At 46.7% G+C, this 24,762-nt stretch overlaps 1 long non-coding RNA gene across 1 annotated transcript in view; it reads left to right on the forward strand.

Annotated features, from left to right (window-relative positions):
* The window catches only part of LOC118151340 (uncharacterized), a 38,278-nt gene extending 21,215 nt beyond the window's left edge, over positions 1–17,063 (forward strand). The window contains exons 3-6 of the long non-coding RNA XR_013532516.1: positions 1,529–1,623; positions 11,859–11,979; positions 13,437–13,488; positions 15,517–17,063. This is a non-coding gene — a long non-coding RNA (uncharacterized LOC118151340). The remainder of the gene's footprint in view (positions 1–1,528; positions 1,624–11,858; positions 11,980–13,436; positions 13,489–15,516) is intronic.
* Positions 17,064–24,762: the final 7,699 nt, after the last annotated feature.

The raw sequence follows: 24,762 nt of genomic DNA on the forward strand, positions 1-24,762 counted from the left end.
TAATGAAAGTGGAGCATTCCCTCGTATAGATGGATCATAATTTTATTTTATTTTTTTTTAGACTGAGTCTCACTCTATCACCCAGGCTGAAGTGCAATGGTGTGATCTCTTTGCTGCAACCTCCCCCTCCTGGGTTCAAGTGATTCTTGTGCCTCAGCCTCCCGAGTAGCTGGGATTACAGGTGCATCACACCCAGCTAATTTTTTTATATTTTTAGTAGAGACAGGGTTTCCCGACACTGGCCAGGCTGGTCTTGAACCCCTGACCTCAAGTGATCTACCTACCTGAGGCTTCCAAAGTATTGGGATTACAGGGGTGAGTCACCGTGCCCGGCCTGGGTCATAATTTTTAACTAAGCCCCCATTATATAGACTAGGTGGAATATTTCTGATTCTTGTGTTTGCAAGTTAAAACTACATTCTACAGTGACCATCTTTGTCCATACACACATTTTCTCATCTCTCTATCACCCTTTCCCTAGGATTAATTCCAGCAGTAAAATTGTGAGATCAAAGAGTTACATTACTTTAATCCTCTTCATATATATTACTGTGGTCTGCAGAAAGGTCGTGCCATCTCTGAGTTTGCTTTAATGACCATTAGCTTGTGGGCTTCTTAGTGAAATGCTCTGGCCATGGAAATATCATTGTCTCCTCTTACCCAGGAGAGTAAAGGTTGAGGCCATCTTGCAGGACAGATCATGCCCACTTACTCTGCAGAAACTTCCTCCCTTTCCAATAACGGAAACAACTGTTAGCTCCACTGCTCAGGTCCTATCTGTGATACAGAGGAATCCTCTAAGCAGTGATGTTTCCGAGGCTAGAAGTCACCAGCCAAGCTGAGGAGCTTATTATTCTAGAAACTAATACCAGCCAGCCAGACTGTGCCAGCTCAACCCTCCTCCTTTTGCTCTCCAAAGCACACCTTGGCTTGGTCAGCTGACCTCTGCTGAGTTCAACCTGTACTTGGCCAAGCCGTCTGGGCTTCTGCTCAACCTGCCTTTGCTCTGTGACCTGCTCCATGTCATTTTTCAAGTTGTTGCTTTACTCCCCACCTTCACTTTCACTTTCTAGAAAGCCCCTTTCATGGTACAGCTCTCAGGGATCCTCTCCCGGCCCAGAACTGCCATAACTCTGATGACCAGCCTCTCTCTCAGGATTTGACCATCTTGCCACCTTGTGTTGTTTATGTATCTTCATGCATGAGTAACTCTAAATTTCCAAATGAGTGTTTTTCTCCCTCTGGGACTCACACATAGTGTGACAGTCAGAACTTTTTAGAGAATCAGGTCTGGGATTGATCCTTGACTCTGCTACCCACTAGTTCTGTGCATTTGGGCAGCACAGTCAACTCTTCTGAGCCTCAGTCTCTCCATCTGTAAAATGAGGATTATGATAGCACAAATTTGAAAAGATTTCTCTGAGAATTCAATGCATGCAAAGTACTTAGCATAGTGCCTGGCACAGAACATTTATTTAAAAACGACAGCAACAAAATGGTGGTATTTATCCTAATTTTGTTTTTCTAGGCCTCTACAAAGGATGAGCCAGTGATGTGTACAACGTTAAAAGAAATATTTGTGGAATGAAATGAGTGGATGTTGTGTAAACATTCATTGTGCATGTACGTATTTAGCTCCACTAACTAGAACCCTGGGGGACCAGAACCAGTTACCCCAGTGTCTAGGGAGGAAGAAAGAAATCTCTCTCCTTAGCTGAAACCTTACTAAGAGCTCAGTCCAGAGCTTGCTTGAAAGTAAAGACATGTCATCCAATTTAATCCCCACACCAGCCCCACAGAGAGATCTTTTTATATCCCTATGCTAAGAAGACCTACCACTGACTGTGTGCCAGATCTGTGCAAGATGCTTTTGAAAAATGTAATTCCCTTTAAGTGCTCACACTATCTCAATGAGACAAGAATTATTATTACTGAACAGAAAACAAGGTCAAAAAGTTTAAGTGATCTGCTCAAGGGCAAATGGGCAGTAAGAGAAGAAAGAGGATGAGTCAGGATTGAACAGGGGTTTGCTCTGTTCAAATAAATAAAATCAAATTAATAAGGCTGCCCCTTCACCAACTGCTTCCCTGACATTCTCACATACGTTCGGTTGGCGCTTAATAGGAACTGAATTGAAACCTCCCGGTGATCTGCTAGAGACTTGGATCTCTAGCAATAGATGCTTCAAAGGGATCAGTTTCTATTTCCGATGCCCACAGAAATCTTGAGGGAGATTTCTCCCTACCCTTGCTCTGGCGTCACGATGTTCCTGTTTTTCTCTGGGCCCTGTGACTCAGCACACGGCTCCAGATGGCTTCTTGCATTTCCAGCCTTCTTGGCTGAAGTGCCCAGGCCCTGGTACAGTAAACAAACCCAAACTAAATTGCAACAAAGCATCAAGGCCTCCCCGCCCCTGCCCTCTGTTATGAAGACTACTCATAATGGCCGGTCCCTCCATGGCTGGCCTCCCTGAAAAAGTCCCCTTCCCTCCTAGCCCTGAGATCACCCCACTTGGCCCCAGCACATCTGAGGCCCAAAGATGAGATCCGGGAGCAATCATTCTCCCAGCAACCAGTAAAAGGACGAAAGCGCAGTTCTTTCACCCTTTGATCCATTACTGACTGTAGGCAATTTACTTTCTGAGCCTCGGTAATCACATGGAGACGCTAATATTGTCTGCTCCTGAGGGTTGAGAGTTAGAGTTGCCAGACAAAATACAGAAAATCCAGTTGCATTTGAATGTCAGATAAATGATCTTTTTTTTCAGTACAAGCATGTCCCAAATATTGCTCAAATTTAACTGTGTGCCTCGTGACTTTATTTGTTAAATCTGGCAAGCTTATGTGGAGTGTGGAGTGAGATAACAAACGCAAAAGTGCTTTGTCACCTAAGGAGAGCTATACACTTCATGATATCTTTTCCATGAGATGTATGCATGTGTACCCATGGCAACCAGCTTTGTCTGGATCATGGAAGTGGTAGTTTCAGGCAGGTGGTGGAGAATGTGTACCACCTGAGCCCGTGAATTGAGATCCCTGGGTCTTGTTTGTCAATTGACTGATCTTTGGACATTTCACTTCTGAGCCTTTGATGCTTCCATCTTTAATTCTCTCAAATGCTTGAATAAAAAACATAGGAGTAACAGATGCTCAAAAGTTTGCCTATTACTGATTAACTATCATGTGCTGTAGGCCAAATCTCCTTTTGATTTTGTGGTTAAAGAAGAAACAAGTAGAATAATTTATAAGTGTAAATCCTTATTTATTATTACATAATAAAGGATGTATATGCGCAACATTTAACTCTAATATGTTTTAAGAGCCCTGTTTAACATAGGAAAACAAAGGAACCAGTATACTATAAATAGACTATGATGCTTATTTTGGATTTGGGGTGTTTCCTCCTACTAGAAATCTAAATTCTGTGAGAGGAGAGATTTTTGCCTGTTTTGTTCCCCAGGACTTAGAACAGTGCCTGGCCCAGGAAGAGTGGAATATTTGAGCAACTGAAACCAGTTTAACTAGCCACATAAAGAGAAATAAATGCAGCAAGGCACAGAGTCTCATGCCTGTAATCCCATCACTTTGGGAGGCTGAGGCAGGAGGACTGCTTGAGCCAAGGAGTTTAAGACCAGCCTGGGCAACAAAGTGAGACCCTGTCTCTGCAAAAGAAATATAAAAATTAGCCAGGTGTGGTGGCACATGCTTGTGGTCCCACTTACAGGAGAGGCTAAAGCAGGAGGATCCCTTGAGACTAGGATGTCAAGGCTGCAGTTAGCCATGTTCAGGCTGCTGCACTTCAGCCTGGATGACAGAGCAAGACACTGTCTCAAAAAAGAAGGAGAGAGAGAGAGAGAGAGAGAGAGAGAGAGAGAGAGAGAGAGAGAGAGAGAGAGAGAGAGAGAGAAAGAAAGGAAGGAAGAAAGAAAGAAAGAAAAAGAAAGAGAGGAAGGAAAAAATGCACTTATAATCTATTGGAAAGGAACCTTTCTGGAACTAACCCACCTCCCTTTCTTGCTAAGTTATAGTCATAGCCCTAAGTTTTTAGAGGGATTTACACCACTTCCCAACAGGGTCTCCACCAAGCAGTGACCCACTCACTCAAGTGTTCAGTGACCTAGGTTGCTTGGTATGCCTTTTTACAAACTCCCCAAAGAGCTGCTGCTATGTTTATTATGTTTCAACAAATTTGCCATTGGCTCCCAAGGCAGTAATGAATGCCCAGTACTCAGTGACTATTTGGATTCCCTCATTGGCCGGCATCACCAGCAAAAGAAGTACAGGCCCCTGCAGGGACTCCTTAGAGAGCTCTTGGGACTTGCCCCTTAGAAGCGACTCTCTGACAGGGAAGCTGACATTGCTGGTGACCGGAAGCAGCTTTCCAGTTCTTGCTGCTGCATTTTGGTCCCATCACCCCCATGGCCCTTCCTTCATTTTTGTTTGTTCAGCTGCCACTGTTCCAGCATTCTCTCCTCATCATTCTCAAGGCTGCCCCCTCTTCTTCATCCCCATAACCTGCCCTAGTCCGGTCCTCCCCATCTCTCCCAGGACTATTTTATTTCCCTGCCTATAGACTTTCCTTCCCAAATCTATCTCCCCCACTATCCCAGAACAATTCTTTTGAGAACCATGTCTCAGCAGCTGTTGATTTGTCCCACAGCTCCCATTATATGAGATTTAGGAAGCTGGATGCTCTTCATAAAAGATTTCCAAGTTTCTCTGTGGGAGATGGGTACAGATTGGAGTTTCTCTGTGGGAGATGCGTACAGATTGGAGTAATATTCTCATGGTCATTTCTGGCTTTGAGTGGGTGCTTCTACTGAATTAGCTTAGTATATGAATCAGTCACCTTGCAGGCATGCGTGCACACACACACACACACATGCACACACATATACCTATCAGGTGCCATCCAATCACACATCACATCCACCCAGATGTGGCTTTGGCCCTTTTTCCCTATTTTTCACACTAGAAAGCTCAGCTGGTTATTTCTTTGAGCATCAGGCTTTCCTGAATATTTCTGGTTGGAGAAATCCATATGTCAGCAAGATATCAACTTCAGTGTTTTCAATTATGTACTTTAAAATAAATATAACATGCATGGACTCATTCTCTTCGTTAAAAAATAGGGAGAAAGAAAGAAGAGAGAGATTTATTAAAGGATACAAAATTACTAGATGGCTAGATAGAACGAAGAAGTTCTAGTGTTCTACAGCACTGCAGGATGACTATAGTTAATACATCATATAGTGTATCGTTTCAAATAGCTCGATGGAGGACATTGAATGCTACCAACAAGACACGATAAAGATTTGAGAAGATGGATATGCTAATTACCCTGATGTGATCAGTGTACATTACATGTATCAAAACATCACTATGTACCCAATGAATATGTATAATTATTATTTGTCGATTAAAAAAATTAAAAGTTAAATGATCAGAGATAACGCTGAAAAGGTGTACCAGGAAAGAAGAGCCTGGTTTCATGACATCACCCTGGAGTCTCCAGCCCTGGACTGCTTACCTCTTGGGCTTCCTGTTGCAAGATATAAATAAACTGTTACATGGTGGGCAACTGTGAGGCAGGTTTTCTGCTCCCCGCAGCTGGCAATGCTGTCTGAGACACCCCCACCTACCACAGCCTCCCTTGTCTTCCACAATCACTTTAGCTTCTTACCGGTTGAAATTTTTTCTACCTAGCACTTCATCACTAGCTGCCAAGGTATTATTTTTGAATTGCTTACAACTTTGTCTCTGTTTTCCCATGAGAATGTAGGCTACACATGGAGAAGGAGTTGGTCTTATTCCCATGTTATCTGCAGGGCCTAATACAATACCTGGCACACAGCAGATGTGTGATATTTGTCAAATAAATGAGTGAATGCCAATTTGATCACCTTCCTCTCCTTTCAGAAGATAAAATCCAAACTACTTAGATGGGCAAACAAGGTCATTCCTGCCCTGGACACTACCTGCTCCACCCACCTTGTACCAAGCTCCATCTCTGCACCGAATGCTGGGTCTTAGCACAGGCTGTTCTCTCACATGCATTATCGAGCACCTACTATGTGTCAGGCGCCCTTTTAGGCCTGGGAGATAACTCAATGGACCAGCCAGCTGCAGTTTCCACCCAGTGGAGCTTAGCAGAAAGGAGAGACATGGGCCGGCTGTACAATATGGCCAGTTACAATACAAGGTGGGATATAGGGAATTAAGAGCTCCTCAGTGTCTAGGGAGCAAACTCCTATTCACTTTTTTAAGGTCCAGCTCCAATGTCTCCTCTTCTTAGAAGCTTTTACCCAGAGCCTGTGTTGTAGCAGATGCTCCTGGTGCTCCCTAAGTCCCTTGGCCTTCTGCTTCCACCAAACTCAGTCCATTTGTTTGTCTTTGCCTGGGTCCTTCTGCATCTCTACAGGCAGCCTGGAAGCTGAAGGACCAGGAGTCCTATCTTATTGTCGCTATAGCCCCAAGGCCCAGGGCAGAGATTTTTGTTGGGTTCAGCTACTGACTTGTCCCTTCCTTAGCCTGCTCTCCTCCTCTCAAGCCCCCTTCACTTGCTCAAGTTTCAGGTTTCAGACTGCCTCTGTCTCTCCTTTTCAACTCACGTCCCCAGAAATTTCTTCATCTTGTTCTGAATTAACTCTTCCTCTTTCAAGAGCAGCTGTGGGGTGGGCAAGTACCAACTTCCTCTTGGGATGGCTAGCAAAGCTTAGGTGAAAGGCCGGAAAAGGGATAAAAATTCTTAGCCATTGTTTTCCTGCTTTTATTATTCTTTATTCCTCAGGCTAGGCTCCTTTTCCCCTCCTTGCCTTCTCTGTCTTCCATTGCCACCCAACCATACTCCCTTTCCAGAACATGCCAGATTCCTCATACCTCTGCACCTGCTGCTTACCTTTGCCAGAGATGCTGTTCCCCCACCATCGCTTCCTGATGAAAGCTGCCATGCTCCTTAAAGCCAAGTACCCATGTTACCTTCTCAGTATGGCTCCTCTCATGTTCCCTTCCCCATCCCCAAGCACAACGATTCATTCCCACAGTGCTCTGTGCTTTCTTGGCTACGGCTGGATCCCATGGCATTCTGGTGGCTCATCCATGGTCACATACTCTCAGATGTGCGCTCCTTATCACCTGGATCAGTGAGAAGTCTGTGCCCAATCTCTCTTTGTCCTTCCAGTGCTCAGCATAGAGCTTACCACACTATAGAACCAAATAGATGATTGTTGCTTTGGGTGGCTGAGGTCTTAGGCAAGGGGGTGAGAAGGAGTGGCTACCCTTTCTGGCAACAGCACCTTATTTGCCTCTGGGAACTGTCTTCCCCCCTTTCCATCCATCTGGCTTGAGTGGGACTGACTGAGATGCAGGGCAGGGCATATGACCTAAAGAAACCCCATTGGACACATCCCCTGACCTGAGATATTTCTCAGTGATGGGCATGTCACCCAAGCCTGGCCAATAAATCATGCCAACAAAATAAAAGATGAGCTTGGAAATTGAGGGGAGGGCAGATGAAGGCAGGAGGAAAAGGATGAACCCAAACTAAAATTTGTGCCCTTATAGTGTGTCCATGAAGTCTAAGATATTTGACAGTCTGACCACACTCATGGCTCTGTGTTTCCAAGGGACCAAAGTGTTATTACCTCACAATCTGCTCTTGTTGTGGGAGAATCATGGTTGAGCCTTACTGGTGGCAGTAAGACATGACAGTGAGCCACGGACAGAGATCATGCATTTCAGAGTCAGGCGATCTGAGTTCAAATCTTAGCTCTGCTGCTTACTGGCTGCCTGACGCTTGGTGCCTTCATCAGTGAGACATGAAAATCAACTTGTAAGGTCACTATCATAAATAAAACATGCATGCAGAAAGCAGTTAGTCAACTACGACAGTGATTCTGTTGTAATTCTGAGCTGGCAGTCTGCACAATAATCTAAGGTAGGAGATGTGGAAGTGGATGATGAGGCTTAAGCTGTGCACAGAGAGTGAGAACACAGAGGAAGATAATATAAATATTATCCTGGGAATGTTAGTCAGAAATCTTCTGTTTGCAATTGACAGAAACCCCACTTGAAAGCATGCTTAAGCAAAAAAGAATCGAATCAGTCCATACAGCTGAAAAGTGCAGAGGTGCATGGCCGGGAGGCTGGGTCTCTTCCTAGTACCACACTGAGGTCCTGCTTTCCTGTGGAGTAACCTGATTCTTCACTGTGCACATGGAGGCCCCAGCTGCCCCAGGCTGGCATATTTGCACAGTGAGCAATCCCTGTAGAAAATGAGAGGGTCTCTTCCCCAGCATTTCTCACAAAAGTCTTAGAACTGAGCCTCAGTGGCCACTTTTCCATCATGCTCCCATCCTAGAGCCCATCATGAGCATGAGAGATATTCTGATTGGCTGAGCCTGGGTCCTTGGTGCTGGGGGCAGGGAGGCTGGGGGTGGCAAGGAAAAGAGAATCCAACCTCACCTTAACTACATGAAGAAGGGGATCTCTAGTGGAATCTGGGGTGCTGTCACTCAAAGAAGTGGAGTATATATACCAGGCAAACATAAAAAGCAGGTGTGTCTTCCAGAAGGAGTTTAGCCATCCAAGGAAGGTTTGGAAGTGGAAGGCCAGGAAACGAATGGAGTCAGCACTAACCAGGCAGTTTTGAGCTTTCAGCCCCTGTCTTTGGTCCCCCACAGGCCTCACAAGCATGACTCAGCATTGAGGTTGCTGCACATGTGGTTTTGAAACCAGCCTTTCCCCTTGGCCCCAGCACTGCATTGGCATGTCCCTGAGGCTGGCTCCAGCGCCTGCCTGTAAATGTCCCCAGTTTGGGCCCCTGGCTGGGTCTCTGGGAAGGCCTTTGATCTCCTCACCCCAGCTCTTCCATTACCTTCTTCCTCCTCGCCCTGGGACAAAGTCTTGCAATTGCTAAAAAAAAGGCCAAATGCCACTTTGCAATTTGCTGGGTCATCCTGGAACAAGTGCTGCTGGGACTCCCTGTCCCCATCCAAGCAGAGGAAAGTTCAGGACAGTGGCAGATGCCCCCACACCCAGAAACTAGTAGCTCAGGAGGCTGGGCCCGGGGTGCTGGCCGAGACCCTGGCCAACTGTTAATCTGCAGTGATAAATGAGGTCATCATAGCTGCTAAGGTCAGTCCTCCTCAGGCATGTAAATAGCAAATAAACTCCTGATTGGAGAACACCGTATGAGAGAGGAGGCTCTCGCACTCAGGAGATCCTTCCTGAGCACGTCCCGCCCCCCCAGGACCAAACTGCACACTAGAACAGAGAGGTGAATAAAATGTAATCCCTACTCCAAATTGCTTGCCAGCCATGACAAGAGACAGGTAGCAATGAGCCCACAGTACACAGAGTCCATTTATAGGAGGACACTCCAGAGCTTGGGAAGCACAGAGGAAGCATAAAAGGTACAGCCGGGGGACAAGTGGAAGGGACTAAGCTGGCACCTGAAGAAGAAAGCAGATGGGGTGAAGAAAGGAGGGAAAGGGCATCCACGCTGGGTGGAAGCAGCATGTGCCAAAGTGCAGTGGTTGCTTAGGGGGCTCTCAGTGGAGCCCAGGGCACTGGGAGAGGTGATGGGAAGAGGGAAGATTAGAGAGCGAGATGGGACTACTGTTTGCAAGTTCTTTAAATGGGACAGTGTCTAGATCTGATCCAGATTCATTCCCTCTTGTCTAGATCATTTTCGCAAAAACAATTAAACAGAAACTCATGCAGAGCAAGTGCCTCCCTCCATAGGAAATCATCTTAGCAAGGACTCGGGGCTTCCTGGGAAAGCTAAACGGAAATGTGACTTTCTGGGAAACCACATCTCAATATTGCCTGCATTCTCACCCCCACAGTCCCTAAATCAGGCTTATTTCTAGGAAGTCAAACCAACAGCAGAGGTTTGGACTGTAGCAGCCACCAGGTGGAAAGACACAGCTCTTGCACACCTGGGCTGGCTGGAAAGAGGCCAGGTAGGTACACAACTAGCAAAGCCTACAGGTGCTGAAGACACTCTCAGAAGAAAGACAAACCCATTTCTCCTTGTTTCCTTCTTTTGTCATTTGAAAGTTATCATTTAGGGGAAGGTGAAGGCCATTTGGTCATATATTCCCAGCTGTGTGACCTTGGGACTTTCAGTTTCCTCAGCTGAAAAGGTGACGTGAGAATGACCCTAGGTCTAGCAAGCCAAGCACCTGTGTGAGGAGATACCCCCCTCACTCTTTTTCCCTAAGTCCCTCCTCAGCAAAGCCCGAAAGCACTCCGTCTCCCCACCAGACCAGTGTGTTCTCCAGACAGCAGGCTCACCCTGGCAGGGTCACAAACCAAATGTCTAAATATTTCAAAAGTTTTAAAGCAAGCTAACAAACTGCTGGATAAAATGACAGAGCCTCCTGATGGCCTGGAAGGGCAGATCAGAATTCTAGACTCCTCGGAGTTTCACATTGGCACATGGCAGCTACTTTCCCCATTCTCCACTTTTTCCTGCACGAGGAGACCAGGAACTCAGCCCACAAGGCTAAGCTCTACTCAGGTGCCCCAAGCAGCTGTCCTTTGGCCAGCCTTCAGGGCTGGAGCACCCATTGGCCATGTGGTCCACACTAGGGAAAATAGGAATGGTCCAGGAGGCCTCAGAAGTGGGCATGGGCATTTGGACAGGGAACCCCAGAGTCCTAGGAACCCAGTGTCCTCCAGAGGGGGTTCCAACTGGGTATAGCCCCTTGTTCCCCAAGACTCCTCACTTGCAGGGAGGGGTAGTGTCTGAGCAAGACCTTCTAAAATGCAGGGTGCAGGGCTGGAGCTCCTCTTACCCTGCTCAGAGAGTGCTGGACAGGAAATCAGAGATGCAAGAAAATCAGATGTTTTGTTTTTGGATGGAGTCTAGCTCTGTTGCCCAGGCTGAGTACAGTGGCCAACTCTTGGCTCACTGCAGCCTCTGCCTCTGGGTTCAAATAATTCTCCCACCTCACCATCCTGTATAGCTGGGATTACAGGTGCATGCCACCATGCCCTCCTAATCCTTTTTTTTTTGTACTTTTCGTAGAGACGGGGTTTTACCATGTTGGCCAGGCTGGTTTTGAACTCCTCACCTCCAGTGATCTGCCTGCCTCAGCCTCTCAAAGTGCTGGGATTATAGGCATGAGCCACCACACCTGGCTGGAAATCAGCTTTTTGATTTTGCTATTTCCAAGTGAGATCTGAAGTAATGCCCACAACCTCTCTGGCCCTTAGTCTTCCCCAGAGTCAATCTATTTAGTCTCTGCACTTCCTTCTGGCTCTGGCTCAGGGTCCTAAAGCTGGTCTTGCCCTTGCTAAGGCCAGTGGGTATAGGTCATCTGCTTTGTAAAACCTTTTACCTGGTGCCAGCACCTCCCGGGCCACAATTAGCCTTAGTGTTTAACACCTGGACTTCCCTAAGCAGCAGGCCTGGAACTGAAATGCAAGCGCACTCATGCAAACCTTTTATTTCTTTTGCCTGTGACCTGGGATCATGAAAGCAGTGGAATACTGACCAGGCTCATCAGTGCTGGTGTCCAGGTCTTCCAGGCAGGACAGGCCTCCATCAGACCCGTTCACATATCTGGCTGGTTCTCCCAAGCCAGGTCTGTCATCAGGATCTTTAAAGAAAATCAATGAAAGAAGCAAAATGAGAGGACAGAGAACGCCTGATTTAGTGTAGGAAAAAGCTGGTATGGGCCTGCAAGTTCTGCAGTGTGCAGAGACAGCCCTGCTGAGACAGATAAGGCCTTAGGCTGAATATGGGGAGGGGAAAGAAAGGGGACCAGAGGAAGGGAATAATTATTACTGTGTAGTGAGTTTTTCCAGGCACCATAATATGTGTTGCTCTTTTCTTTTCTTCTTTTTTAGACAGATTCTCACTCTGTTGCCAGGCTGGAGTGCAATGGCGCGATCTCAGCTCACTGTACCCTCTGCCTCCCAGGTTCAAGCGATTCTCCTGCCTCAGCCTCCCACGTAGCTGTGACGACAGGTGCGCGCCACCACACCCAGCTAACTTTTTTTTTTTTTTTAATTTTTAGTAAAGACAAGGTTTCACCATATTGGCCAGGATGGTTTTGATCTCCTGACCTTGTGATTTGCCCGCCTCAGCCTCCCAAAGTCCTGGGATTACAGGCGTGAACTACTGTGCCCGACAGTGTTGAACTTTTTTACCTACATTTTCTCAGTAATGTAAGGACCTCATAGACCAGTGAAATCCTCCCCTTTCCAAGACCTCAATTTTGGGAGCTGACATAGGGCTGCTCACTTTTTATTTTGCCATGGAAAGACATTATAAAGCAAATATCCATTCAATTGTTTATTCAGTTGACAAATATTTATTGAGGATTTACTCTGTGCCAGGCATTCTTTCAAGCCTTGGGATACAGCTGTGAACAAGACAGACAAAAACCCCTGCCCTCCTGTGAAGTGGGCCAAACAGGAAATAAATCATAGGTCACATGGTCTAAGTGCTATGGAGGAAAAACAGGTTAGGGAATGGGGAAAGGCACTCTGTGGGTGGATGGCAGTTTTCAATAAGGTAACCAGGGAAGGTGTCCTTGAGAAGGAGACGTGTGAGTTAAGTTCTGAAGCCAGTGAGGCAGTGAGTCTTGTGGGTGGGGGTGAGTGGGGCAAGGATTCTTGGCAGGGGCCACAGCAGCACCAAGGCCCTTAGTCCTCTTCAGTGCAAAAAATAATAATCAAAGAAGGGCCTTGGTGAGGTGGCGCATGCCTATAATCCCAGCACTGGGAGGCCGAGACAGAAGGATTGCTTGAAACTAGGAGTTCAAGACTGTCTCTAAAAAACATAAATTAGCCAGGCATGACTGTGTGTGCCTGTGGTCCCAGCTACAGGCTGCGGTGGGAGGATCGCCTGAGCTCAGGAGTTCAAGACTGCAGTGAGCTGTGTTTGTGCCACTGCACTCCAGTCTGGGCAACAGACTGAGACCCTGTTTCTGTAATAAAAATATAATAATAATAAAGGAAGGATATAATCACAGAATAAGAGCCAATCTTCCTTAAGGGAGGGCAGTTGGTGATCTATTATGTTGATATATTATACACATATATACACATACGTATGGAGATACATTAATTTGTCCTTAGTTGATGCTGCACAGGGTAAGAACCTGTCCCTAGTCAGTTTTTGTCTGCAGACCCGCGTGTGGTAAGTTACCGTTATTGCATTTGACAGGTGAGAAATCTGAGCCTCAGAGAGGGAGCAGGCTTTGTCCTGCATGATGACAGCTGAAACCCACAGGCTAGGATTTGAACCCAGATCCTGAAGACACCAGGGCCTTTGCCCTTGTCCACTAGCCATTCTGGCCTGCTTCACAGCCATGCCTCCTGGCCCCCATTCCAGGGCTTCACAAGTGCTGATTAAAAGAACAGCTTTGCCATCTGGTTTAACCTGATTTTTTCTCCTTTATTTTCTTACCCAAACTGCAGGCCCAGGAAGGAGGCCGGAGTAGTATGGATGGCATCTGAGCTGGCAGGACGGGTGAGCAGGCGGGCAGGGCTGCAGACTTTGCTCCTTTCGAGAGAGATCCGTAGGCAGCTCCCTGGCTCCACGCCTGCTGGAGCCTTTGTGCTGGCATTTGGCCCATTCAGGAAGTCTAGGCTGGGAGTGGCCTTGGAAGACAGCATTGCCTCAAACGGACTCACGCCAGCCAGCACTGACTAGCCACCTGCTCTGTGCCCAGCTCTGTGCTGGGAGCTTCGTAGGTTACCTCACCAAAATGAATCCTCTCAACAGCAGTGAAACGTAGGCAAGAGACCCATTCATTTGTTCATTCACTCATTCAGACCTTCTTTACACCACGCTTTGCAGAGCACCACTTCATTCCAGAGAATACTGCCTCAGGCTTTACGACAGGCCAGGTATCATACCAGGCACTTGTGTTCTTATTTCAAAAGGTACAAATCAGAGTATGACACAGAGAGAAAGACTTTGAGGTCAATGGAGAAATTCAATCAGAGGAGACCTGGGGAAGTTTGGAAAGGAGGTGAGATCTGGGCTAGGCCCTGCAGTAGCAGAGTTTGGTGGGAAAAGGCCTTCAGGCAGGGGTAGCAGGCCAGGCAGCTGGATAAAGAAGAGTGTGTTTGGGAACCACATGCTGACTGACCCTCTGGAACAGGGTTTCCCCACAGGACAGTGGGAAGAGCAGTGGTTAGTTAGGAAGGAGGCTGGGAATGTTGGTTTCCTATCTAGTCTCTGTGAGTGGCTCCCAAGGCCAGCCACCAACCTCTCTGACCCTGTTTGCCATCCTGTGAATCAGGTTTAATGACCCTCATCCTGCCTGTGTTATAGGGAGGTTTTGAAGGTCAAAGAGACCCCAGAGACTTTACTATGCAGAGAGAGAGGTCACTTGCTCCTGGTTTTGCTTCTGTCCCAGAGGTGTGTGGGCCCCAGTGGTTTCTTCAAAGCTGGCCTCCAGCCACATCCTATGAGCCCCACGACCCCTACCCCAGGTGCTCCTGAAGGTCAAGAGTGTGTCCTGCTCATTTGCATCCTGTGCATGGGGTAGGCGGTCAGAGCCCAAGTCAAGGAGTCAGCCTGACGGCAGCCCGATCCCCATTCATGTGTATAGTTCCCCGGTGGCCCCTGGCCAATCACTTTCATCTCTGAGCCTCTGTGTCCTCATAATGAGGCTGTGGTGAGCTGTAAACAGCAGGTGATACGGAGCTTGGATCCAGCCCCTGTGAGGGACTGCCGGGACTGCTCTAACCAGGGACCTCACCGCCCTTCCCAGGATATCCTGGAGCAGGAATGCTCCTGCTGGTCCAATTCCCAAATGACAATCAATTACTCATTCCATTCACTCGCTCACTTGTCCACTCGCTCCGCTCACTTGCTCTTCATCAAATGCTTACTGACTGCCTTCCAGGCACCCAGCATAGCACTGAGTGCTTTGTTGCTGCAGTCTAAGACAAGGTTTTGAACCTCAAGAGAGAACTTACAATTGAATTAAAATTGGAAGGCAACATGTAATTATGTGCCCCATAGATGGGGCAGATGGCAGTTGATGGAGTGAAGAGGGAGAAAAAGACACAGAAATTGTTAGGTTGGAGTTGGGTAGGGGTATGTGTCAAGGAAGATCTCTCAGAGGGTGTGGACTCCAGCAGAGGCTGTGGAACTCAGGTGGGTGGGGAGTGGCAGGTGGGCATTCCAGGTGAGGGAACTACCTGAGCAAAGGTATAGAGGGAGGCAGGCGTGTGGCCATTGAACCTGCTTAGCTGGAAGGAATGGGTGGAACCTGGTTGTACAGGTGGCCAGGGCTGGGTGGCAGAAGGCCAGGAGACTGAGCACTTCCTGCAGACTGGATTTCAGGGTGTTGACGGGGGAGGCTGCGACATCAGCTAACTCAGAGGCTCTGAGGTAACCAGGTGGGAGGGTCAGTGATGGGCTCGCCTCCCTGCCCAGAAGGCCTCCTGCCCCTTTAGATAGGACATAGGGTGGGAAAGGCAGAGCCCCTGCCTCCAATTCACTGTGTAGGACAACACTCAAGTAGGTCATTGTGTTTCTCAGGGTCTTGGTTTCTAAACATGGAAAACTGGAGTGACTGGACCAGATAGTCTCAATTGCCTTTCCAGCTCTGGGACTCTAGAATCTTCTTACTGTCAATTCTGCGTCTGCTGTAGTGGACCTACCCATCCCTGCTTCTCAGCAATCACCCTCCCCGCCAGCAGCGTGGTTAGCCTGTGAGCTCATGTTTGCTTCACGTGATACTTCTCCTCCAACCTGGCTCTGGAAGATTCCTGACCCTGGAGAGACACACTGCACAGACAATCAGATAAATCCACTGGCGACTTTGAACCAAGAGATCCAGGCCCTGGGTTTATTAGATAGTGTTAGCCCTTAGATACAATGTTATAAGAAAAAAAAAGACTAGTGTTTGCTGAGCTTTATTTCATTCTCACATCAACCCTGCAAAGTAAGCTCTGTTTGTATACCCATTTTATAGATGAGGAAACCAAGTTTAGTGACGAACCATGTTTGTCAGATTATGGCATGCAACTGGTTATGAAAACAAAAATATTTAGACTTTAGTATATTTTAGTATAGTTTAGTATATATTAATACACATGGTATAGTTTAGTATAGCACATATTCTGTATACTAAAAATATACTAAAAGCTACATATTTCCATTTTTAGTGTATATAATATAGTATATGCTAAAATAATTATAATATATCTTTAGATAAACCTATATTATTTTGTTTATGTAAATATTATATACTATGGACTGAAATTCCAATAGAAAATTCCAAATAAGTTCTACTAACTTGGAAACAAAATGTTTCTTGGAACTGACACAGTAGATAAAGAATTTAAGGAGTGAAGTGAACATGGGTTTTATATATTGGGAAGGATTTTCCCTGATATCTTTGGAGCTTGTATCTGCTGTTAGCAACTGTTGTTTGAAGTTTCCAGCATGGGCCTCTTCTCAATAACATGGACACACTGGATCTGTTGGTGGGGAAGAGGGACGCGGATGTAGTTTGTCTACATTGCTGCTTTGGGCTGCAATGCTACTCCACTGGCTCACGCAGTAACCAAGTCCCATAGACAGAATATGACCTGGATCTTCATCACTTGACTCTCCTGCCTCCCCCAGAGGTAGCTGAGAGCTGTACCAGATCTAAGCCCTGTACATTAAAATCCTAGGAGGGCTGAAGTTCTGGAAAAGCAAGAAGGAAAAACCTACAGACAATGTGGGTCTGCAGAGAGGGTGTTGGAGCATGTAAGAGAGAAGCAGAGCAGCACCCCTGAGCCCCAGAGACATGGAGAGGAGGCTTTGGCTCTCTGAAAGCCCGGTGTACTTTCTGCTGCCTCAGTTGTGAGATTGCTTTGAAGCTTGATAGCCAGCTCCCTTTTATGGAAACTTTTCTGAGTAAAAGGTCATTTCTAGCAACCAGACAGTCCCTGAGGAAGACCTCAGTGTTATGATGGTGTCTATGTCTTACTAATTAAGATCCTGGAATATGCATTCTACTCCATACATTTGACTGTACAAGAAATGTGACATTATTTTATTTCCTTGAGGTCTAATTAAATCTGACCTTGACTCCACATTCTGGCTGAAGTAGCTGAAAAATTGATTTCCGTTGTGAGTGAGATGGGATGAGGGGGACCCCTTCTCTTTTTTTTTTTTTTTTTTTGAGATAGGGTCTCATTCTGCCACCCAGGCTGGAGTCCAGTGGTGCCATCTCAGGTCACTGCAACCTCCACCTCTTGGGTTCAAGGGATTCTAGCGTCTCTCATGAAGATCCAGTGAGAAAGTGGACATACAATTCAAAGTGGAGTAGCTTGGGACTATAGGTGCATGCCACCATGCCTGGCTAATTTTTGTAGTAGAGATGGAGTTTCACCATGTTGGCCAGGCTGGTCATGAACTCCTGAGCTCAAGACAGTCCCCTCCTCAGCCTCCTAAAGTACTGGGATAACAGGTGCGGGCCAACCGCTCCCAGCCAGGACCCCTCTTCTTCAGGGCAGCGCACTATCTGTGAAGCTCCCACCTGAAATGGGTCTTCAGCTCACCTCGCAGATATGGCTACTGCTGGTCTTCTCCTCGTCCCTTCTGTGGGACCCCTGAAGGTAGGCATCTATTGTACTGCCATGCCAGGGTCTAGCCTCCCTGAATTAAATGTGTCACTCAGCCACTTCCATTGGTCACTGCAGTTTCCACCCCATCCAGTCCTGGTCAGTCTTTCTCTGTCTCACTGCACTCAAAGGCGCTTGGCTCTCTCCCTCTCCTGCAGCGTAACTCAAGTTCAGGCTTTTGCCCAAAGCCAGAGGAGGTAGCCTGAAATTGAGCACCTTCTAGGTAGCATGGGGCTAGTTTGTACTGGAGGAAGGAAGAGGGAGTATAGGAGCACAGAAAGCAAAGAAGACACCCCACTGGTCATCGTGGCAATCAGCTAGGATGTTCCTAATGGCTGCAGTATCCACTACTACTGGAAACCTCTCTTTTCCAGAAGGGCCCTGTGGCCATGGAAAGCAGATCCCCCACTGACATTTGAGTGGGTTCCTGGAGTTATTGCCTACAGTACAAGATCCATTTTCTCCCAGCAATCAGAGATGGTTCCTAGAGCAGGTGGTCAGCATGAAGCTCCAGCAGGATCCCAGCAGGTGGTGGCTTCCCCAGCCAGCTTCTCTGAGAGCTGCCCCAGCCCAGGCCACTGCTATTCTTTCAAGATTGTTCCTTGGTGGTAGCTCTACATTAATTTTTATTGGATGTGTCAAAATCACTTTGCTTAAGCTCAAATCTCATCTAGGTTCTCCGTTTAAATAAATTCCAAATGTCTCAATGCAGACTTCAGGGCCTTGCATGATCCAGTCCCTGTTCATCCTTCTAACTTTAAGCCTCACCCTTTCTCTCCTCACATTCTCTTTGGGTTCCAGAATCACACACATATTACTTCTCTCTTCCCCCGGCCTTTGGTTATCCTGTGCCCCCTGCCTGGCACACGACCTCCCCAGCAGGCTCTTTGGCTGACTCCAGAGCCATCTTCAGCATTGGAGAGTAGAAGAAACAGTGGTTTTGAGGTCCCAGGTCTGGAGTCAAATGCTGGATGTGTGATCTGTTGTTCTCTGAGCCTCAAGCTTCCCATCTGTAAATTGGTTATCACTAAACCAACTTCACAGGGCTGAAGTGAGGAGCCAGTAAGAAAATGGACATGAAACCCAAAGTGGAGTGAGAAAATGTGTCACTCTGATATGCTGCCAGTGTAGAAAACGGTCTCTTCTATTTCTTCAACAGATATCCCCTCTTTGCACTCTACCCCCAGCTGAATAAAAGCAGAATGTAGTTTATGTAGCTTAAGAGGTGAATGACAGCTAGATTCCTGGTCAGGAGATTGAGTGATATAGAGTTTGAAAGTGAAAGGTATCATGAGTGATAGAGAGTTGAAAAGTGACAGGTATCATTTATTAACACTTGCCATGTGCCCAGCACCACATAGAACGCCCAGAGACATTATCCCATTGAATTCACACATCCCCTGGCAGGGAGGAGGTTTTTTCATTTGTCTGTTTTTATGAACAAAAAAGAGACCCAAAGAGTTTAAGTGACTTATCCAATGTCCCTGCAGTTAAAACATATACATACACACACACATGCACATGCACACACACACACATAAGTACATATATACACTTATATACACTCTTTCACCCCATATCCCTTCACAGTCTCATATGTACACACTCATACACACTCATATGTACACACATGCACTCTGTCCTCCACACTGTCACACACACGCACTTGTGAGGAAATGGACAGATGGGAGATTGGACCTTGGCTGGCTCAAAAAGATTGAGAAGACATGAATAAGAGCCTTCATCAGTCCCAAGCAAGGGTGGCAAAGCAGGCTGAATGCAGGAGTCCTGGCTCCTATTCCTAACCCTGCTATGCTCAGGAAACAGTGTTGACCATGATGACACTGTTGTTTCATTGGCACTTAATGGGGCTACTTGCTCCTCTCCACAGCGGTCCCAGATGATCAGAGGCTGGCAAAGAGCATGTGCCCAAAACATGGTGGTGAGTTTTTATAAGGAGGAGGGCACCGCTCCCTAGTCCCACTACGTTCCAAACCTTCACCTTATCTGACTTAAGCAGCGCAGACATGCTCTGGCAGATCGGTGGAATACTCCTTGGATTCCTCCATTTACCCTTGCTCTCCCAGTCCCTGTGGCTTTGTTGATTTCACATACACCTTTCATTTCCATGGACCACATGGCACATGTTACTTTTGTAAATTTTTTACTAAATCTGACAAATAAATGAAAATTTTTAAATGCTGTCTGTGAATACCTGTGAGCATTTTAGTGTTTCAGACATGTCTCCTCACTTGGAAGTGGTGATTAGGCCTGTGCCCAACAGGTTGGGCCATCTGCAGTGTTATTCATCCTTCATTCAAAAATGTTTATTGAGGCTGGGTGCGGTGGCTCATGCCTGTAAACCCAGCACTCTGGGAGGCCGAACTGGATGGATCACCTGAGGTCAGGAGTTCGGCCTGGTCAACATGGCAAAACCCCAGCTCTACTAAAAATACAAAACTTAGCTGGGCGTAGTGGTACATACCTGTAGTCCCAGCTACTCGGAAGGCTGAGGCAGGAGAATCACTCGAACCCGGGAGATGGAGGTTACAGTGACTGCACCACTGCACTCCAGCCTGGGCAACAGAGTGAGACTCCATCTCAACTTAAAAAAAATGTTATTGAGCACCTACCATGAGCAGGACACCGTTATGGGCCTGATAACAACTGTGTGCCAAACATGCGAGGCTTCTGTCTCCAAGGAGATGACCGGAGGGAGACAGAAAACAAGCGAGCAAACAAAGCAGTGAGCAAAATAGTTTCAGGCAGTGGTGTGTTGGAGACACAATACAAAAGCTTGTGAAATACCCCAAAGGATGAAAGCAGGGACTCAAACAGACACTTGTTCACAAGTGCACCTAGCAACACTATTCACAATAGCCCAGAGGTGGAAACAACCCCATGTTCATCAGCAGGCGAAGGGATGCACAGAACCTGGGGTATCTACACATAATGGCACATTATTCACTTTTAATAGGAAAGGAAATTCTGACCCACAGTACAGCATGGATGGACTTTAAGGAAGCTATGCTAAGGGAAATAAGCCAATGACAAAAGGACAAAAACTATGTGATTCTACTTATATGAGATTCCTGGAGTAGTCAAATTCCCAGAGACAGAAAGTAGAATCGAAGTTACCCTAGCCAGGGGTGGTGGTGGGCGCCTGTGATCCGAGCTACTTGGGAGGCTGAGGCAGGAGAATCGCTTGGACCTGGGAGGCAGAGATTGCAATGAGCCAAGATGGCGCCACTGCACTCCAGGCTGGGCGACAGAGTGAAACTCGGTCTCAAAAAAAAAAAAAAAAAAAAAGGGTTCCAGGGGTTGGGGAATTATTGTTTAATGAGTATAGAGTTTCTCTTTGGCATGAAGAGAACGATTGGAGACAAATGGCAGTGATGGTTATACAGCAACGGGAATGTACTTCCTGACACTGAAGCACACACTTAAAGGTGGCTCAAAAGATAAATTTTATGCATGTATGCTTTACCACCAAAAAACAAAATGACTTTTTAAAATTTTATTTTGAAATGAAGTCTCCCTCTGTTGCCCAGGCTGGAGTGCAGTGGCATGTTCTCCGTTCGCTGCAACCTCCGCCTCCCGGGTTCAAGCGATTCTCCTGCCTCAGCTTACTGAGTAACTGGGACTACAGGAGCCTGCCACCACATCCAGCTAATTTTTGTATTTTTAGTAGAGACAGGCTTTCACTATATTGGCCAGGCTGGTCTCGAACTCCTGATCTCATGATCTATCTTCCTCAGCCTCCCAAAGTGCTGGGATTACAGGTGTGAGTCACTGCCCCTGGCCAAAAAAATGACTTAAAAAAAAAATAGTTTATGTGCCAGAGAGTAAGTAACTGGGTAGAGATAGAAAGTGGGCAAATGCACCTGAGATGGCTGTGGAAGGCCCCACTGGGAAGGGACATGGGAGCATAGTGGAGGGAGGTCAGGCAGGAGAGCTGGGTGGGGGCAGTGGCATGTGGGGCCTCGAGGCCAGCGCAAGGAGTGCAGCTTTTATTCTAAGCAGTGGAAAAACTACAAAAAGATGTAGCCATGGAGTGACGTAATCAAACTTACACTTTTTAAACCTCCTTTTGGTCAGGCGCGGTGGCTGACGCCTGTAATCCCAGCACTTTCAGAGGCTGAGGTGGGCAGATCACTTGAGACCAGGAGTTCGAGACCAGCTTGGCCAGCATGGCAAAACCCCATCTCTACTAAAAATACAAAAATTAGCCAGATGTGGTGGCTCATGTCTGTAGTCCCAGCTATTCAAGAGGCTGAGGGAGGAGAATCACATGAATCTGGGAGATGGGGCTTGCCGTGAGCTGAGATCATACCACTGCACTTCAGCCTGAGCAATAGAATGAGACTCTGTCTCAAAAAATAAAAATAAAATAAAATAAAAGCTCCCTCGAGCTGCCGTGGGGCAGAGATGGCCAGGGAAAACACTGGCCTCCTCAGGAGCTGTGGGGAGATGAGTGTGGGAGTCCAGGCAACAGGTGGGGCCTGTCCCCTTCCATATCTCAGCCCACTCGCCCCTGCCTGGTCACATGTTGGGTCAGCAGGTCACACATTGGGAAAGGAAGATGAGGAAATCAAAATGTTGAAATCCACTGTGCCTGTGTCATGGCAAAGGCTCTGCCCTGTTGGGGAATGGGGCGTGGCCCATGCTGCCCCTTGGACCTAAGCCTCATTCACTCAGCTTGCTATGGGAGATATCAGCAGAGGGGTCTGTGGGCAGAGGCCAAGAGTGGGTAGGGTGGCGTCTTACAAGGGCATCTGCCTGAGGGTCAGGCAGAACTGGCTCAACCCCAACTCTGATGCCTGCTGCTCACCTCCATCTGTATGGAGTGAGATGAAGGAGCTCACCTCCCTCAGCCTCAGTTTCTCCATCTATAAAAGGACGATAATAACAGTTCTTACATTGCAAGGTCATTGTAAGGTTCAACAAGATAATGTGTGTTAAAGTTGTTTTTATTTTATTTTATTTTATTTTATTTTTTAGATGGAATTTCGCTCTTGTTGCCAAGGCTGAGTGCAATGGCACGATCTTGGCTCACTGCAACCTCCGTCTCCCAGGTTCAAGCCATTCTCCTGCCTCAGCCTCCAAAGTAACTGGGATTACAGGCATGTGCTACCATGTCCAGCTAATTTTGTATTTTTAGTAGAGACAGGGTTTCTTCATGTTGGTCAGACTGGTCTTGAGCTCCTGACCTCAGGTGATCCGCCCGCCTCAGCCTCCCAAAATGCTGGGATTACAGGCGTGAGCCACCACACCTGGCTTGTGCTGAGCTTTTAACACTGTATCCAGCTCAGGGTAAACTCTCAGTAAAGGAGAGCTATCACCATTGTCATCATCAGTATTTTACTATTCTAGATCTAAAATATATACTCCACCTGCCCTGGGCATATTAAGATCATAAGACATTCCTATCTGAACCTGCGTGTAAGTCCCTTTGATTAATGAGGTTGGCTACCATCTAATATTCTGTGAGCATCTCTGGGGTAGTGTTTGGATCTTCATCATTCTCTTCTCCTTCAAGTCACACAGTAGGCATTCCTGTCTATGTGACTTTACACCCTGGTTTTTATGGATAGCACTCAGAATTCCTGGAGTTACCTGTTTAGTGTCTGTGTTTCCTGCCAGAGGTGGTCCATTTAGGTGGGACCACCCCTCTCTTGGCCATCGTTGTGTTAATAGTGGACAGGTTAAGAATCCAGACTTAGCCGGGTGCAGTGGCTCACACCTGTCATCCCAGCACTTTGGGAGGGCTAGGAGAGAGTATCACTTGAACCTAGGAGTTCAAGACCAGCCAGGGAAACATAGGGAGTCCCCTTCTCCACAAACAAATTATATATAAGCCAGGCATGTTGGCATGTGTCTATAGACCCAGCTGCTTAGGAGGCTGAGGTGGAAGGATCACTTGGGTCTCAGGGGGTTGAAGCTGCAGTGAACCAAGATCACACCACTGCACTGCAGCCTGAGTGACAGAGTGAGACCCTCAAAAAAGAAACAAACAAACAAAATCCAGACTTCCAGTATACAGTCATCCTTTGGTATTGATGTATAGGACATCAGTTCCAGGATCTCCTTCAGATACCAAAATTCAAGGATGCTCAGGTACCTGATGTAAAATGGGTTGGTATTTGTTTATAACCTAGGCACATTCTCCTGTATACTCTTTTCACTTATCTTTATTTTTTTATTTTTGAAAAGGAGTCTTGCTCTGTGGCCCAGGCTGGAGTGCAGTGGTGCGATCTCGGCTCACTGCAACCTTCGCCTCCCAGGTTCAAACTATTCTCCTGCCTCACCCTCCCAAGAAGCTGCAATTACAGGCACATGCTGAAGGCAATTTTTTTTTCTGTTTTTAGTAGAGATGGGGTTTCACCATGTTGGCCTGACTGTTCTGGAACTCCTGACCTCAGGTGATCTGCCCACCTCAGCCTCCCAAAGTGCTGGGATTATAGGTGTGAGCCACCATGCCCAGCCTCTCCTGTATACTTTAAATCATCTTTAGATTACTTATAATACCTAATACATGTAAATTCTATGTAAATAGTTGTTACATCATTTAGGGAACAATCACAAGGAAAAAGTGTCTGTGCATGTTCAGTATAGACACTTTTTTTCCCAATATTTCCATCCACAGTTGCTTGAACCCATGAATGCAGAAACTATGGATACAGAGAACTGACTGCATATCCAAAATAACTAAAAGCAGGGACTCAAACAGATATTTGTACACAAATGTTCATAGCAACACTCTTCACAGTGGCCAAAAGGAGGAAGCAACCCAAGTGTCCATCAACAGATGAGTGGATAAACAACATGTGGTATATCCATACAATGGAATATTATTTAGCCTGAAAAAGGAAGAAAATTTTGATACATCCTACAACATGGATGAAAATTGAGGGTACTATGCTAAGTGAAATAAGCCAGTTGCAAAAAGATGAATGTATGATTCCACTTATATGAGTAGTCAAACTCAAAGAGACAGAAGGTAGAATGGTGGTTGCCAGTGCTGGGCGAGGGGACATGGAGAGCTGTTTAATACACGTTTCAGTTTTGCAAGATGAAAGAGTTCTGGAGGTTGGTTGTACAATAATGTGAATATATTTAACACTACTGATGTACACTCAAAAATGGTTACGACGGTGAGTTTCATGTT

This window comes from Callithrix jacchus, chromosome 2 (assembly GCF_049354715.1).
Source record: "Callithrix jacchus isolate 240 chromosome 2, calJac240_pri, whole genome shotgun sequence".
Lineage (NCBI taxonomy): Eukaryota > Metazoa > Chordata > Mammalia > Primates > Cebidae > Callithrix > Callithrix jacchus.